This window comes from Triticum dicoccoides, chromosome 3A (genome assembly GCF_002162155.2).
Source record: "Triticum dicoccoides isolate Atlit2015 ecotype Zavitan chromosome 3A, WEW_v2.0, whole genome shotgun sequence".
Lineage (NCBI taxonomy): Eukaryota > Viridiplantae > Streptophyta > Magnoliopsida > Poales > Poaceae > Triticum > Triticum dicoccoides.
Genome location: NC_041384.1, coordinates 646,147,573 through 646,153,038, shown reverse-complemented (window position 1 = coordinate 646,153,038; position 5,466 = coordinate 646,147,573).

Sequence of the window (5,466 nt, the reverse complement as noted above, 5' to 3'; positions counted from 1 at the left end):
TTGTTGCACCGTCCTTTGGGTGCGAGCCCTCGCATTAGTTGCGTGTTGTATGGTGAGCGGCGTTGTATGCCGCTCTGTGTTGGTAGAGGGGTCGTCTATCCGACCAGCTGGCTGCTTTGATATTTGGTTGTGGGGGGTCTGAGGCCTCCTCATCGAATTCGGGTAGCAGCTTCCGCTTTGGGTAGCTCTTGGAGGGGAGATTGTCGCCGTACCTTGCTGCAGTGCTGAGTATTTTACACCATCTGAATTGGAGTGTGTCTTGCGTGGCCTTGAGCCTTTGAATTTCTTCATCGTCCGCAACCCAATCTCGCTGACCATAGTCCGGCCAGGGCTCTCCTGATAAAGAGAGAGACTTTAGTGATTTTATAATATCGCCAAAGGGCGAGTGCTGAAAGATGTCCGCGGCAGTAAACTCCATGATCGGCGCCCAATCGGATTCGATTGGTAGAGGCGCGAATGGTTCGGAGTCCGGAGAAGAGTCCGACTCCTTGGAATCATGAGTCTCACGGAGTGCGGGGCTGGTGTTCGGCTCGATCGCCGTTAGGATCGCAACCCCTGAGGTGGCGTCCAACCACCCATCCTCGATCGGTGCGGTTGGCTCCGAATTAAGGGTCGAAGCCGATGCGGGTGCGGCCTCCAGGGCACTGTTCGGTGGCAGAGCTAGATCATGCTCGTCGTGATAGTGCGGCGCGCTCGGCAGTGGCTCGAATTCATCGAAGATCAAGTCCCCACGGATGTCAGCCGTGTAGTTTAAACTTCGAAATCTGACCTGACGGCCAGGGGCGTAGCTTTCGATCTGCTCCAGACGGCTAAGCGAATTGGCCCGCAGTGCGAAGCCGCCGAAGACGAAGATCTGTCCGGGGAGGAAGGTCTCACCCTGGACTGCAACGCTATCGATGATCGTAGGAGCCATCGAGCCTGACGGCGACGACACAGAGGAACTCTCAATGAAAGCACCAATGTCGGTGTCAAAACCGGCGGATCTCGGGTAGGGGGTCCCGAACTGTGCGTCTAGGCCGGATGGTAACAGGAGGCGAGGGACACGAAGTTTTACCCAGGTTTGGGCCCTCTCGATGGAGGTAAAACCCTACGTCCTGCTTGATTAATATTGATGCTATGGGTAGTACAAGAGTAGATCTACCATGAGATCGAAGAGGCTAAACCCTAGAAGCTAGCCTATGGTATGATTATTGTTGTCTATGTTGTCCTACGGACTAAAACCCTCCGGTTTATATAGACACCGGAGAGGGTTAGGGTTACACAAAGTCGGTTACAATGGTAGGAGATCTGCATATCCGTATCGCCAAGCTTGCCTTCCATGCCAAGGAAAGTCCCTTCCGGACACGGGACGAAGTCTTCAATCTTGTATCTTCATAGTCCAGGAGTCCGGCTGAAGGTATAGTCCGGCCATCCGGACACCCCCTAATCCAGGACCCCCTCACTTAGTCTCAGGCTTAGGACCAGACTTGGGCTTCTTCACTTGAGCAGCAACTTGCTTGTTGTTCTTCTTGAAGTTCCCCTTTTTTCCTTTGCCCTTTTCTTGAAACTAGTGGTCTCGTCAACCATCAACACTTGATGTTTTTCTTGATTTCTACCTTCGTCAATTTCAGCATTACGAAGAGCTTGGGAATCGTTTCCGTTGTCCCTTGCATATCATAGTTCATCACGAAGTTCTACTAACTTGGTGATGGTGACTAGAGAATTCTGTCAATCACTATTTTATCTGGAAGATTAACTCCCACTTGATTCAAGCGATTGTAGTACCCAGACAATCTGAGCACATGCTCACTAGTTGAGCGATTCTCCTCCATCTTTTAGCTATAGAACTTGTTGGAGACTTCATATCTCTCAACTCGGGTATTTGCTTGAAATATTAACTTCAACTCCTGGAACATCTCATATGGTCCATGACGTTCAAAACGTCTTTGAAGTCCCGATTCTAAGCCGTTAAGCATGGTGCACTAAACTATCAAGTAGTCATCATATTGAGCTAGCCAAACGTTCATAACGTCCGCATTTGCTCCTGCAATAGGTCTGTCACCTAGCGGTGCATCAAGGACATAATTCTTCTATGCAGCAATGAGGATAAACCTCAGATCACGGATCCAATCCGCATCATTGCTACTAATATCTTTCAACACAATTTTCTCTAGAAACATACCAAAATGAACATATGAAAGCAACAACGCAAGCTATTGATCTACAACATAATTTGCAAAATACTACCAGGACTAAGTTCATAATAAATTTAAGTTCAATTAATCATATTACTTAAGAACTCCCACTTAGATAGACATCCCCCTAATCATCTAAGTGATCACGTGATCCAAATCAACTAAACCATGTCCGATCATCATGTGAGATGGAGTAGTTTTCAATGGTGAACATCACTATGTTGATCATATCTACTATATGATTCACGCTCGACCTTTCGGTCTCCGTGTTCCGAGGCCATATCTGTATATGCTTGGCTCGTCAAGTATAACCTGAGTATTCCGCGTGTGCAACTGTTTTGCACCTGTTGTATTTGAACGTAGAGCCTATCACACCCGATCATCACGTGGTGTCTCAGCACGAAGAACTTTCGCAACGGTGCATACTCAGGGAGAACACTTATACCTTGAAATTTAGTGAGAGATCATCTTATAAAGCTACTGTCGAACTACGCAAAATAAGATGTATAAAAGATAAACATCATATGCAATCAAAATATGTGACATGATATGGCCATGATCATCTTGCGCCTTTGATCTCCATCTCCAAAGTGCTGTCATGATCTCTATCGTCACCGGCATGACACCATGATCTCCATCATCTTGATCTATATCAATGTATCGTTACATGGTCGTCTCGCCAACAATTGCTCTTGCAACTATTGCTATCGCATAGCGATAAAGTAAAGCAATTATTTGGCGCTTGCATCTTATGTAATAGAGAGACAACCATAAGGATTTTGCCAGTTGCCGATAACTTCACAAAACATGATCATCTCATACAACAACTTATATCTCATCACGTCTTGACCATATCACATCACAACAAGCCCTCCAAAAACAAGTTAGACGTCCTCTACTTTCTTGTTGCAAGTTTTACGTGGCTGCTACGGGCTTAGCAAGAACCAATCTTACCTACGCATCAAAACCACAATGATAGTTTGTCAAGTTGATGATGTTTTAACCTTCGCAAGGACCGGGCGTAGCCACACTTGGTTCAACTAAAGTTGGAGAAACTGACACCCGCCAGCCACCTGTGTGCAAAGCACGTCGGTAGAACCAGTCTCGCGTAAGCATACGCGTAATGTCGGTCCGGGCCGCTTCATCCAACAATACCGCCGAACCAAAGTATGACATGCTGGTAAGCAGTATGACTTATATCGCCCACAACTCACTTGTGTTCTACTCGTGCAAATAACATCAACACATAAAACCTAGGCTCGGATGCCACTGTTGGGGAACGTAGTAATTTCAAAATTTTCCTACACACACGCAAGATCATGGTGATGCATAGCAACGAGAAGGGAGAGTGTGATCTACGTACCCTCGTAGACCAATAGCGGAAGCGTTATGACAACGCGGTTGATGTAGTCGTACGTCTTCACGGCCCAATCGATCAAGCACCGAAACTACGTCACCTCTGAGTTTTAGCACACGTTCAGCTCGATGATGATCCCCGGACTCCGATCCAGCAAAGTGTCGAGGAAGAGTTCCGTCAGCACGACGGCGTGGTGACGATCTTGATGTTCTACCGTCGCAGGGCTTCGCCTAAGCACCGCTACAATATTATCGAGGAGTATGGTGGAAGGGGGCACCGCACACGGCTAAGAAAACGATCACGAGGATCAACTTGTGTGTCTATGGGGTGCCCCCTGCCCCCGTATATAAAGGAGTGGAGGAGGGGAGGGCCGACCCTCTCTATGGCGTGCCCTAGGGGAGTCCTACTCCCACCGGGAGTAGGATTCCCCTTTTCCTAGTCCAACTAGGAGTCCTTCCATGTAGTAGGAGTAGGAGACAAGGAAGGGGAAGAGGGAAGAGAAGGAAGGAGGGAGCGCCGCCCCTCCCCTTAGTCCAATTCGGACCAGTCAATGGGGGGGGGCGTGCGGCCTGCCTCTCCCTCTCCCCTAAAGCCCAATAAGGCCCATATACTTCTTCCCCCGTATTTCCGTAACTCCCAGTACTCCGAAAAATACCCGAACCACTCGAAACCTTTCCGATGTCCGAATATAGTCGTCCAATATATCGATCTTTACGTCTCGACCATTTCAAGACTCCCCGTCATGTCCCCGATCTCATCCAGGACTCCGAACTCCTTCGGTATATCAAAACTCATAAACTCATAATATAACTGTCATCGAAACCTTAAGCGTGCGGACCCTACGGGTTCGAGAACAATGTAGACATGACCGAGACACGTCTCCGGTCAATAACCAATAGCGGAACCTGGATGCTCATATTGGCTCCTACATATTCTACGAAGATCTTTATCGGTTAGACCGCATAACAACATACGTTGTTCCCTTTGTCATCGGTATGTTACTTGCCTGAGATTCGATCGTCGGTATCTCAATACCTAGTTGAATCTCGTTACCGGCAAGTCTCTTTACTTGTTCCATAATACATCATCTCGCAACTAACTCATTAGTTGCAATGCTTGCAAGGCTTATGTGATGTGCATTACCGAGAGGGCCCAGAGATACCTCTCTGACAATCGGAGTGACAAATCCTAATCTCGAAATACGCCAACCCAACATGTACCTTTGGAGACACCTGTAGAGCTCCTTTATAATCACCCAGTTACGTTGTGACATTTGGTAGCACACAAAGTGTTCCTCCGATAAATGGGAGTTGCGTAATCTCATAGTCATAGGAACATGTATAAGTCATGAAGAAAGCAATAGCAACATACTAAACGATCGAGTGCTAAGCTAACGGAATGGGTCAAGTCAATCACATCATTCTCCTAATGATGTGATCCCGTTAATCAAATAACAACTCTTTGTCTATGGTTAGGAAACATAACTATCTTTGATTAATGAGCTAGTCAAGTAGAGGCATACTAGTGACACTCTGTTTGTCTATGTATTCACACATGTATTATGTTTCCGGTTAATACAATTCTAGCATGAATAATAAACATTTATCATGAAATAAGGAAATAAATAATAACTTTATTATTGCCTCTAGGGCATATTTCCTTCACCTAATGCTGCTCCTACTCATATCTCAACCTCACTCGACAGCAAATAGGAAGAAGCGCTCATCCAGTTCCTCCGTGAGAACTGGGACATCTTTGCATGGAAACCTTCTGACATGCCGGGTGTACCCAGGGGACTGACTGAGCACCGTTTGCGAGTCGACCCGAAAGTAAAACCAGTGAAGGAACATCTTCGACGATCCGCCGTACAGAAGATAAAAGCAATTGGTGAGGAAGTGGCTCGGCTCCTGGCAGCTGAGTTCATCCGAGAGATTT